General features: G+C 38.5%; 1 protein-coding gene across 3 annotated transcripts in view; it reads right to left on the reverse strand.

Annotated features, from left to right (window-relative positions):
- gabbr1b (gamma-aminobutyric acid (GABA) B receptor, 1b) overlaps window positions 1-3,497 on the reverse strand; it is a 721,337-nt gene extending 717,840 nt beyond the window's left edge. For 2 of the 3 annotated variants that reach the window (XM_051933714.1, XM_028800495.2), the window contains exon 1: window positions 3,132-3,496. The gene's annotated coding sequence lies outside the window, so the exon portion shown is untranslated. Of the gene's footprint in view, window positions 1-3,131 lie in introns of all 3 variants that reach the window. The other variant, XM_051933715.1, reaches the window with a different exon arrangement.
- Window positions 3,498-12,209: the final 8,712 nt, after the last annotated feature.

The raw sequence follows: 12,209 nt of genomic DNA on the forward strand, positions 1-12,209 counted from the left end.
AAACTACAAACAGTCAGGCTCAAATTTGATCCCACGAGTCTGAAGTTGTGACACAGCATTGCTAATCTCACGTCCTTATTACTAATTCAATTCATTTCAGATTTTTATTGTTCTAAGAGCAAGTTTGGCTTACTACGTTTCAAGTGGAACACACAAAAAACAAGGCTGAACTAATAGAATTAATAGTACTCCCCCTCTATTTTCTCACTTACTCAGTTTTAGCTAAAGATTTGCAAAAGGATCATTTTTTTCTTGCCAATATAGGCCCATATCAACCCAGTCACAGGGGATGCACAAACCAATGTGTTTCTTTGTGCCGGTCCCAAGCCCGGATAAACGGGGAGTGTTACGACAGGAAGGGCATCCGGTGTAATATTTTGCCAAATCAATATGCTGACAGATGATCTGCTGTGGCAACCCCTAACGGGAGCAGCCGAAAGAAGAAGAAGATAGGCCCATATCAGTCTATCAAAATATATGATTACTATTATTATTATTAGCCACTCATTTATGCATTCATTTACTTGAACTGTGTATCCAGTTTTAGGGCCTTGGGGAGATGAACTCTTTCCCAGAAGCATCAGGTACAAGGCCAGGTCCAACCATGGATGGAATATCAGTCCACCTTAGAGCACTTACAGTAAAATTATAACAAAAATATTAATTTAATCAATGCTTTACCTAGGATGGCTTACAGAAGTCTCAGTACAAACAAGTACAAGCACATTGCTGCTGAGGTGGCTGAGCAGCAGGGCAAACTACATTTCTTCCTACAGCAATCAATAGTAGATCAAATAAATAAAGTCTTTACCTCCAGATTACATGTAACAGTAAAGCAAACTATCAAACATTTATAAACAAGACAGTAATACAATTTGGCATATTGTTTTTTTTTACAGTGAACAACAGAAAGTAAGTACAAAAACTATAAAAGTAAGCATAATCTTAAATGTACATTAACTCTTTACATCTGTTATACCAGGTGTAGCTACACTAAGGCCATTACTGTCTATGGAGTCCAGACAAATTGATGAAATTTGTTAAGCAAGACACATCCAGACAGGCAATCAATATGGGCAGCTCACTGAAGCACAAATACCCCCACACCACACAAATGCATCATGAAGCATGCCACCTGAACCCCGATCATACACAAGGTGAAGGCTGCTAAAGACAATTTCAATAAACATTCTGAAAAACCGGTCCCTGGAGAACCGCAAACAGATTTGGCTGGATTCTCTTATAATTGCAAGTGTTATCCATCAAAACATCCCCTTATAACCCCTGCTGCCCTCTGCTTAGAACGTAAGACAGCCTCACAAGTCTAATCTTGGACTGCAGAAAAATTGTGAAATATATTTATCCTTCGTGAATCATTTAAAATCCTTTACTGTGCTTAATCAGGCTATCTTCTGCAAGCTTACTTCATCACTGAAAGCAGTAATTTCTTCTGTTGCTATATTGGCGCATGCTCCTAACCTCTAGATGACCAAAACTAAGTATAAGTTTCTTGTGACTGTATATTGTGTGGGTTTTTTTTTTGCTGTTTTTGAGCTCAGTCAATCAGCTGAAATAAATAAAAGACTATTTTATGCAAAATGTAATTATTTTGTCATTGCATTTTAGTTTCATTTAAAATTGCTTTTTAAGTTGGCTTAGGATCTCAGTAGTTCTTGTCTAATTAAAGATCCTTTGCCAGACTTGAGCCAAAGAAAAAGAAGCCATCATTCCTTTGAGCCTGGCAAATGCAAAATAATCTCTCAGGGACTGTTTCACAACGCATAAACACAACAACAAAAAGGGCTTCTTCTGTCGAGTAAAAACCGTGTGGTAACAGAGTGAAAAAACAGCACATGCAGTCAATATTACATGATAGGCACAAGAGAAAACTATTTCACTGGGCACGTTTTGGGTATCTCTCTGGGCATACACACCCATATTGAACAAAATAGCATTCCTTCAAGGAGAGCAACTCTTCAAATTTAGAATTAAGCGTAAATGTTTGTTATTTATTAAAAGTTATCAGCAAACACAAAACCTGCCGTGAACGTCCCGCACACTTTGTATCTTTTTTCATCAAGCCTAGTACTAAATTGTGCATCGTGAAATGGAAATTTTACAACATAGTAAAAGCAAACGTTCGCCGCCTGAGCATCACGTTAGACGGAACACATCTGCATAGGTGTGCAGAAAATCGCCGAGTGGCATAAATCAGATCTACGAAAAATCCCTGAAACACAAGCTTACCAGTCATGTGTCATTTTAAGAGGGAGCCGTCAGCACGCATCCTCGAGGGAAACAAACATGTTTTATTTAACCTTTAAATGCCGGTTCACCATTCACTGCCTGCATGCAACACAACGTATCGCTGTGACGAGAAACTGCTAACATGTAAAGTGGATCGCTCCGTTTAGATGCTGAAATCATAAAGGCTAAGCATCCAAACTAAGGTAGCGCTGACCATTTTATCCAGATGTGCCATCAAATTCGAGTGCAGCCGTACGCATCATACGCAGAAACAGGCACACACTATACATATATATATATATATATATATATATATATATATATATATATATATATATATATATATATATATATATATATAATTGGAATATAAAGAGAGGGAGAGAGAAAAATGAGACATGATTCTTTTAATCAAGTGTCAATGCGGAAAAAGCCAAATTAAGCGACTAAGGCAACTGCTGTTAAATCGGTTAAAAATAATAATAATAATAAAAGCACGAGGAAATTCCATAAAAATATTTGTAGCCCATGTGGAAATCGTCAAAAGAATCACTGCACACCTTCTTGCAAAGAAACAAAAAATAAAAACTTACCTTTGCTCCTTATTAATGAATTTGTTTAGGATGTCTAGTAAGAAAACAAATTAGTTGCAATATATCTATATAATCCACACGTCAAAGGGAGTAATGATCCTTTAGAGGAATAAATTACCACTGGAAATATGAATATTCTTGCAAATAAATATATGTATTTATATACATTACCGAACACATTAGGTAATAAAAGACTGCATAAACAGAATAATGAATCGTTACTGTTCAATGTGCTAGTTCCGACTATTAACAATAATAATCAAGCGGATAGTATTAAAGAACTCCAATTACCGTGCGGTGAAGAAAGGTACAGGACTACAGTATTGAACTTCCTGTTTTGGGTTGGGACAATCTCATAGTGATGCAGAAACGAATCTTCTCTCCTGGAAAATATTGGAGTGCATTTAAGGAGCAAAAGAAAAAAAAAGAAATGAAAAACGAAGAAACGAGGGAAGGAAGCTTGATTGTGGCACTGGTGCTGGAAAGCACAGCTCCTGGTTTCGGATACGTATACTCTATGTTGCTCAATAGGCAGGGCTCTAGAGGGTGGGAAGCGCAGTAAAGCGATAATCCGATCGGCGAGGGATGGAGTGATATTGCTGTAGCCTACGAGCCGGAGGTGCAAGAGCTCCGATCTGCTCCTCACCTCCCTCTCTTCTTCCTTCCCTCCCTCACTCCCTCCCTCTCCCTCTCCCTCTCTCTCTCCCTCGCTCGCTATCTCCCTCCACCAGTCTCTACAAACGCATGCGTGAGTGGATGTACACACTGGATTTACTCGTCCTGCTTATGTTCTCACACACCCTACAGGATTTATGTTTTGTTTATTAGACCATATAACTATATCCCGCTGCCTTGTATTTCTATATGAAATTCTAGCTTTGTTATTTGTCGTTCTACTCTCTTTAAGCTAAGATTAACTTTTTTTCTATACATTAAATTGTACCTTTCCCATCTATCAGTCTCTCTTTGCACGTCAGCCTCATGGCGAGTTTAGGCACGTTCAATTATACTTGCAGTTCTTTGTTACAAATAGGTCCAACAGAAAATTAACAGATAAGCAGTACTTATTTGATATATCGTGTTTCATAACGCGGCTAATGAATCAGCCAAGAATGCAGCACATTTGCCAAATAAAAACAAATTACAAATAAGCAACACCCCATTATAAAATGCAGAGGCACCCGGTATACCTTGTAATTATGTATTTCATTTTACTATAATGTTAAATTTGCATAATTTCTTGTATTCATTTTTAATTATAACCTTTATAAACCTGTCTTTATGTATTATATTATGGCACCCAGTAAACTATATGTGCAACTCCCGTTAATTTTTTTTTAGGGTCATATTTGCTAATGTCAATCGGAGCAAAAGTGCCTTTTTGGAACGACACGTTTGATTTGCTAACCTAGCGTGAGCGGCTGCTTTAGCTGTCCAGCAAGTCAGTGTCCCAGGTGTTCCCAGATGTGCTCAACTGCTATAGCTGCAGTTAACACCTTTGGCATCAACGGGGAACTTCATCGGTGTACTGAATTCCTCTTATTCCTAAACTCGAACTATAAATCTTTGATCACATTTGCAAGTTACAAATGCATTTACATACGCTTCTCCCCCATAAAACATCTCTGACAAGATATTTTAACGTAGCACGCTCATGAAATAAGCGCCAGTACGTGTCAGTAGAGGACTATGCACTAGAAAGGCTTATCTTAATGACCATCCATGTGTTAAACGGGAAGGGTGACGTTCAAATAAAGCTTGTGCACCTTTTCTACTTCCTTGACCAGAATTACGCAAACGCACATCACTGCAGCTCAGTTGCGTTATTTTGGAGTTTAAAATGCGGTGTACATCAGGACCCTGAAGGCTTTGCACCTTGCTCCCAGCCCTCCTTCTCCTCCCTCTTGACTCACTCCCTCCTCTTCTCCTTCCCCTAATTATCGAGATTAGACCTCTTGTAACCGGCTAATGACAGTGCGATTGCACCGAGAGACACCAAACTGTCAGCAGTTAGCTCTGCAGACATGTGACCGCTAGTCAGTGGCGACCTCATCCCACGTGACTATAAAGCAGGTTGGATGGCGCTGGAGATGGGGCGGGGCTAGTCGTAATCACGTGTGCCGTCGGACCGCTATTCTCGGAACGAAACAATGCACTGCACTAATACATGTGAGCACCGGTAACAGCAAAGTTAACACAAATAATTGTAAAGAAAGTATTACAAAGATGCAATGATCTACTTTAATATTCTTATACAAGCTCAATAAGGATGTTTAATAAAGATTATTTTTAGTTACATAAACGTTTAATACTTGGCACAGACCCGCTATTCTTTTTAGTAACAGGTGTTTTACAATGTTCAGTTTTTCTTTTTCATAATGTACCTTTCATGATAAGAACCAAGAAGTTTGCGCTTCACTAATGCAGAAGATACGATTTTCTTTTATTCATTCACTAAATCATTCTCGCATTCATTAAGTTATTCATTGAATTTTTCACACTCTTACTCCAGGACAGTGTTGCAGGAGTCTGAGCAACACTAGGCATAAGGCAGGTGCCAACTCTGGACAGGACGCCAGTCCATTATAGTACAAGATTCCACTGTGTACTGTTAAGATGCCGATAAAGTTAAGGAATTTTAAGATTGCATCATCAAACGTTGTGAATGGAAACAGCTTTACCTAAACGCAAGTAAATAATACCTGCCACTTCTAGTAAAACTACATTTTCAACGTATTCATTTGCTTTTCCTCATCCACAGTGCCCATAACCAGCAATTCATAGTCTTGTCTGTTAAAGGTTTCTGCTCATGTTTCTCATAGTATGGGGACCACACCTTTGTAAATTACTGTACTTCACTGGACTGTATACAGAAAGTATTCAAACCCCTTCACTTTCTGCACATTTTATTGTGTTTGTAAATTTAACTTTAATTGGACAAATGTGCCATGTTCACCCATCAATCTACAATCAATAACCCTTAATGACAAAGTGAAAATATGTTTTCACATAAATCCTGTTTCCTTTAATTCTCCTTGAAATGTGTCTAGAAGTTGATTGGAGTCCACCTGTGGCAGACTGAATGGATTGGATATTGTTTAGAAAGGCAGACACCTGTGTACATACTGTAAGATCTCACAATTCACACTGTGTGTGAGGATGAAAACCAACTCATGAAGTCCAAGGAACCATCTGAAGACCTCCATGATAACATTTTGGTGAGGCACAGATCAAAGCAAAAGTGTAAAACTATTTTCTAAAGCTTTGAGTGTTGCCAGCAGCACAGTTGCCTGAATAACTGTGTAATGAAAACAGTTTGGGACCACCTGGACTCTTCCTAGAGTAACACAGCAAGAAGGGCCTTGGTCGGGGAGATGATCAATAACCCAAATGTCACTCAAGTTGGGCTTCTACTTTGACTTGGGAGCACCTGCTGAAAGGACGACCATCTTACCAGCACTCTGTCAATCAGGAGTTTATAGTTGAGTGGCAACACAAAAGTCCTTCTTGAATAAAAGGCATATGACAGCCCACTTGGACACTGAGAGCATGAGGAGAAAGATTCTCTGGTCTGACAAGTGAAAAACTGAACTCTCTGTGCAGACCTCCAGGCATTATGCTATGGGGGTGCTTCCCAGTGGCAGGGACAGGGAGACTGGTCAGAATTGAAGGAAGGATGAATTCAGCCAAATACAGAGAGGTCCTTCAATAAAACCTGCTCCAGAGTGTATGTGAGCTCATGCTGGGTTAACAGTTCACCTTTGAGCATGAAGATGACTCAAAGTATGCAGCTAAGACTGGAGTGGCTTTGTGACAAGTCTCTCACAGTCATCCCAGCCAAAGCCCAAACTTCAACCCTACAGAACAGCTGTTCAGAGACCCAAAAATGGCAGATCACAGATGTTTCCCATCCAATCTAATGAAGTTTAAGAGTATCTGCCAGGAAGAATGGGATAAACTGCATAAACCCAGGTGTGCAAAGCTCGTAGAGACTTAACCAAGAAGACTCGAGGGTGGAATTGCTGCCAGAAGGGCTTTTACAAAGCACTCATATGAATGAGAAATTTAAATTTTCGATTTTTAATAAATTGGCAAAAACTGAAACTGAAAACATGTTTTACATGGAGAGTATTGGGTAGTGAGAACAGAGTTATATTTTTTGGTAGGCAAGGTCTGACACAAATAATGCAAGTATATTTTTTTGTCTTCTGCTTTTTACCCCTTATGTTTTGTAGTGACCCAGGGGTGCGAGAGATGAAGCAATTGAATCAGTCTTCCTCTTTAGTGCGGTGGTAAATAATCTGTGGTAAAATGCATCATCTCTTTATCTGATGCCCAGCTCTGCCTTACTCCGCTCACCCAGGTATGCAGCACTAGCCCGTGCCTTCCGGAGCCGACTCAAGGCCAGGGTCCACATCAAAGGCTCACCACTGGCCACATTTCAGGGCTGATGAATTCTAGCATCTTGGAGATGTGGCTGAAGTGTTCTCTCAGTACTGTGTCTGCTCCTCCGCTCCCTGTTGCTCAGAGAGCTGCTTTATAGTCGATTTCTCCAGGTTTACCTGCGCCCTCAGACAGTGGACTCAGGGGTAATACATTATTATAGTTTATAACAAACTCACTGTTCTTGTATATTTTGTCCTCCTGGAAGTCATTCAGATCACTTTAGAATTTTAAACCAAGGATGTTGCTTACCACGCTATTGCTTCAATTAAAAAAAAACATGAAAATACTTCTGTATCTTGTAAAGTGCCTTGGGATGGTGTTTACGATAGAAAGGTACTGTATTAATTTTTAGTGATGCCAGTCAGCCTAAGTGAGTATTTTTATAGCTGCTGAGAAGACTCTACAGCTCCTAGAGGAAGCCCTGAGGACACAGGGAACTTGTTGGTCCAAACGCAGTGTGGCAGCAATTTGCTGCTGTCTGTAACTGACAAAATGGAAATAAACTATATAGAATCCTGTTAATTATAATAATGGAAACATGCATGTGTAAATTCTGCTTTTGTGAATTATAACACACCCTATTTATTAACCCTTAATTACACTAACAAAAGACACAGTATATTAATTGTGTATTATATGCATCAGATATATTGCACGTATCATTCCTTATTTCTATTCTTTAATTACATAGAATTATGTTTCTTAATACAATATACCAAAAGACACATAAACCCCGATAGTGCAACAATCTCCCACAGCTGCAATAACGTCCAAATCCCTAATCCTTTAACTATATAAACCACGCATATTACACTTCAGACGTGCTCTGCCATGGGTTAAGAAGATACCGCCTCGGGTCTAATGTGCTTAAAAATTATATACGCTTCGATTAAAGAAAATCTCACCTTTTTGCAGTGAAGTACACAGGAAAATAATTAATAAAGTAATGTCATTCAATCTGTACGTTGGGGAATGAATCCCAATAAGAACTCAATAATCTTCGAATCGTATTATTAACTCAAATTCATTCCATTGCATAGTTCTTCATTAATTAGAAACATACAATTTCGAATGCACTTTGATTAAATGTAATACATGAAGACACCTGTCATATTGCATCTTCCACATTTGTACTTGAGGAAAGTGCGCCGTGACGTTTTTTTCTTCCAGAGGGCTGTGCGTGAGCGCGCGCACGCAGTGCCAGTGTGTGTTCATGTGTGTGTCTGTTTGCGTGCGCCTGACTTGAGTGTTTGTGCGCGCGCTCAGTTGGATGCGCGCCCCTAGTTTGTGTGTTTGTCGCGCTGCGTGCTGTGATTCGGAACAGCGGTGACAGATAATATGATGGCTTCACGGCTACAGGATCTGCGCGGGGAGATCACTGAATTATTATATGAGACACAGCGCAGCTCACCGACGGGGCCACATCACCAGACCGTATTTTTTTCTGCTCACCGACAACAAATACAATTAGATTAATAGCGTCGTATCTAGTTGCACAATAATTTTACTCAAAACGCTATATTTCTAATAAACATGTAATCAGTAACATTTCTTTCTTTTCTGTTTTTTCTTTCGATATGTAGCACACTAATTGAACTCAAAACTTTTTAAGACACTTTAGATACAGATTTATTCAGTGGTAAATTAACTATTATCACGAAGAATGATTTGACATGGCGAAAAAGTTAATCCCAGACAGATAACTTACTTACATGTGAAGAGTTAGCAAGCGATTTCTGTAATGTTTGATTTCAAATAATCTGATGTACAGTATAACTGATATTCCTCGGCACCTGTGTATTAATTTATCTGTCCATTTTCTGAACATGCATGCAACACCTCAAGGAGTTTATCCCAGCATTAACTGAATCATATCTAGAGCCTAAGACACATTATTTCAATTTAGAGGTGCCAATTAACCTAACAAATTAGTTTAGGAATTAAAGGAACTTCCCAAAAACAGAGGAAGGATGAGAAGGCAATGGATGATGGTTGATGCAAAGGGCTGGTATCAGGAAATATTCTGTGAGGGGGGCATCATTACTGCAGGCGATTTCAATCTCTGCAACTTCAGAACTGTAATCCCCAAGTTTCATCAAAATGTCTCCTGCCCCACCCAAGGAGAATGAAATCTTAGATCAAGCGTATACAAAAATTGCTGAAGTATAAAGGAACTTACTGCTCCCCTACTGTGGACAATCAGATCACCTTTCTGTGCTCCTCCTCCCTAAATACACACTGCTTATCAAATGCATGAGACCTTCAGTGAGGACAGTGAAAGTTTGGCCTGAAGTTTCAATACACAGACTGGAGCTTGTCTGTCACTAACGCCTCTCGGGAGTTGGAAGTGGACATTGAAAGGTATCCCTATTCTGTTACATCAATACAGGCATTAATGATATCACAACGCACAAGCAGATTAAGGCCTTCCCTTACTAGAAGCCTTGGATGAATAGAGAGGTTAGACTCCAGCTAAAAGCACACAACACTGCTTTCAGATCTGGCGATGCTCAAAGCTAAAGAACATCCAGGACCAACCAGAAAATGGTCATCAGGAGAGCCAAACAGAAATACAAGCAACAAATTGAGAGTCATTTCAAAAACTTCAACCCCAGACGTATGTGGCAAGGCATCCAGACCATCACAGAATACAGGAAGGAAATACAACCTCAACAACTAGTGATGTCTCTCTTCCAGATGAGCTAAACAACTTTTATGCTCATTTTGATTGTGACAATAAAACATTTGCATTCTGCTATTTGCACTTTCTGGTTAGATGCTAAACTGCATTTTGTTGTACTTGTACAATGACAATAAAGTTTAATCTAATCTAATCCAATCCAATTTGGGGCTTCTCACTGTAGACCAAAAAGTAAAGGAAGCTGAGCTGGATTAGAAATAAGAAATACTCCTCCAAAATGATCGTTTTTTTGTTTTTTTTTTACTTTCTGGTATACAAAGTATAGGGGAAATATTGTAATCGTCAAAAATTTGACCTCAAAATTTTGATGAATCTCCACGTTTTAGACATCCCTGAGTATGATTTACTTTCTCGTAGGAAAAGTATTGTAATCATCCAAAAATTCGATTTCAAGATTTTGATGAATCTCAATGTTTCAGATCTCCCCGACTCCAAAAAATACCATTTTTGGAATTGTGTGTGTTTGTGTGTAAACACGATAACTCGAGTACACTTTCACTTAAGTCAACCAAATTTTGCATACAAGAATTAGGTACAAAATGTAGATTTCTATCAACTTTTGAGACTATTTCCACTAACCGGGAGTGGTATTTTTTTATTCATGCATCTGCAGAGTCTGATTTATTCAACTTTACTTTAATAATAATTGTTCAATATATTATTAATTTGACTTGATTTGTTGTTGATGGTTCTTTAATGTACGTAATATAAAAATGTAATCATTGTCTTGAGGTTTACTCCTCAAATATCAATCCCCATATCTGAAGCAGAGAAAATGTTTAATAAGATGTCTTTGTGGTGAACGCATCTCACACAATCATAATACAGTGCACTTCAATGGAGACCCAGTTTGAACTTCAGCAAAGGATATGAAACCGTCCATAAAAATCTCACATCACTCGTGTTACCTAATTCAAATATCAGGTATCCATTATGTACTCGCAACATACCAAACATGAATTTTGTCTAAAATATTGTTAAAATAAATAGCATCTGAAAAATGGTTTTGTGCATGAGAGAGGAGCACATTGAAACGGGATTGATCATTTGCATTGAAGACTCATCTCCCTTCATCAAGTCGCAATACAACATGTCGGGCAGTCTCATCAGCAGTTCATGAATTGACCTTCTGCTTATTGAAGTATCGAAAAAATGCACAAATAGCCACCTGATAATGTTTTCAATCAGTTTTATTTAACTTTTAATCTGTAATTGTACACCTCTGTTTGTAAAGTTGATGTCACATGAAGTCACATGTTAGCCAATAAATGAGCTATTACTGGATGGGACTCCTGGCCAAAGAATGAGGGGAGGGGAGAAGAGGGACGGGTCTTCAATTCAAATATCTGACACTGTCAGAATGTGCTGCCTGTAGCCAAACTGGAATGTTTCAAACATGACTAACACTTGATTTATGCAAGACAAGTAATTTGATTTTTTTTGTGGACATTGATATTTTTTACTGTTGTTCAGCCCCACTGTATCAGCAATTTGGTGATATTCATTCCCCTTGAAAACATGAGATTAGGATGTTTTCTCGGCCATCTCTGAAAATTTGTGGTACGTAACCAATTGAAAAATGATCATTTTTGGGTAAAGTATTTCTTTAGTAATAATAAAGAATTGTACTTGTACAACATAGAGTGAGTTTGTATTTGGAAAAGGAGGCTGCTATTCAGGTTTTAAAAAAAAGCCCAGAAAATGGATAGAAGCTAGAATAATTATATATTTACATATGATTTCATAGTCGTATAGGAAAAGTAATGTCATTCCTTTAAGTGTAAGGTTGATCTCATTCTATAAAATTGTGTGAAACAGAGACAAAGCAGTGTCACCAATGATCCAAAAAAAAAAAACAACAAAATTCCGCATTGTCGTAGAAACTACGTATCTTTGTAAGAAATGTACATGAACACAAGAAGCATATCCAAACTTCCCAAAGAAGACACCTCAGCAAAGAAGCATTATGAGGTCCAAGCAGCCCGAGGCAGTGTCAATATCTGCTGTGTCACTATGCTGTTTTCAAACAGACTGATTGATCAACCTAAGTAACAACTACTGTTTATTGTGTGACAAGTCAGGGTCCACTAGAGACTACAGCAGCTGGCTGAGTGCTTATGGCAGATACCAGGATTAAATTTTGACTCGTGGCGCTTAAATACATCTATCAAGGACAAATTTGATATCCCTTAACAACTTTATAGGATGATAGATGGAGGAAC

Source organism: Erpetoichthys calabaricus, chromosome 1 (genome assembly GCF_900747795.2).
Source record: "Erpetoichthys calabaricus chromosome 1, fErpCal1.3, whole genome shotgun sequence".
Lineage (NCBI taxonomy): Eukaryota > Metazoa > Chordata > Cladistia > Polypteriformes > Polypteridae > Erpetoichthys > Erpetoichthys calabaricus.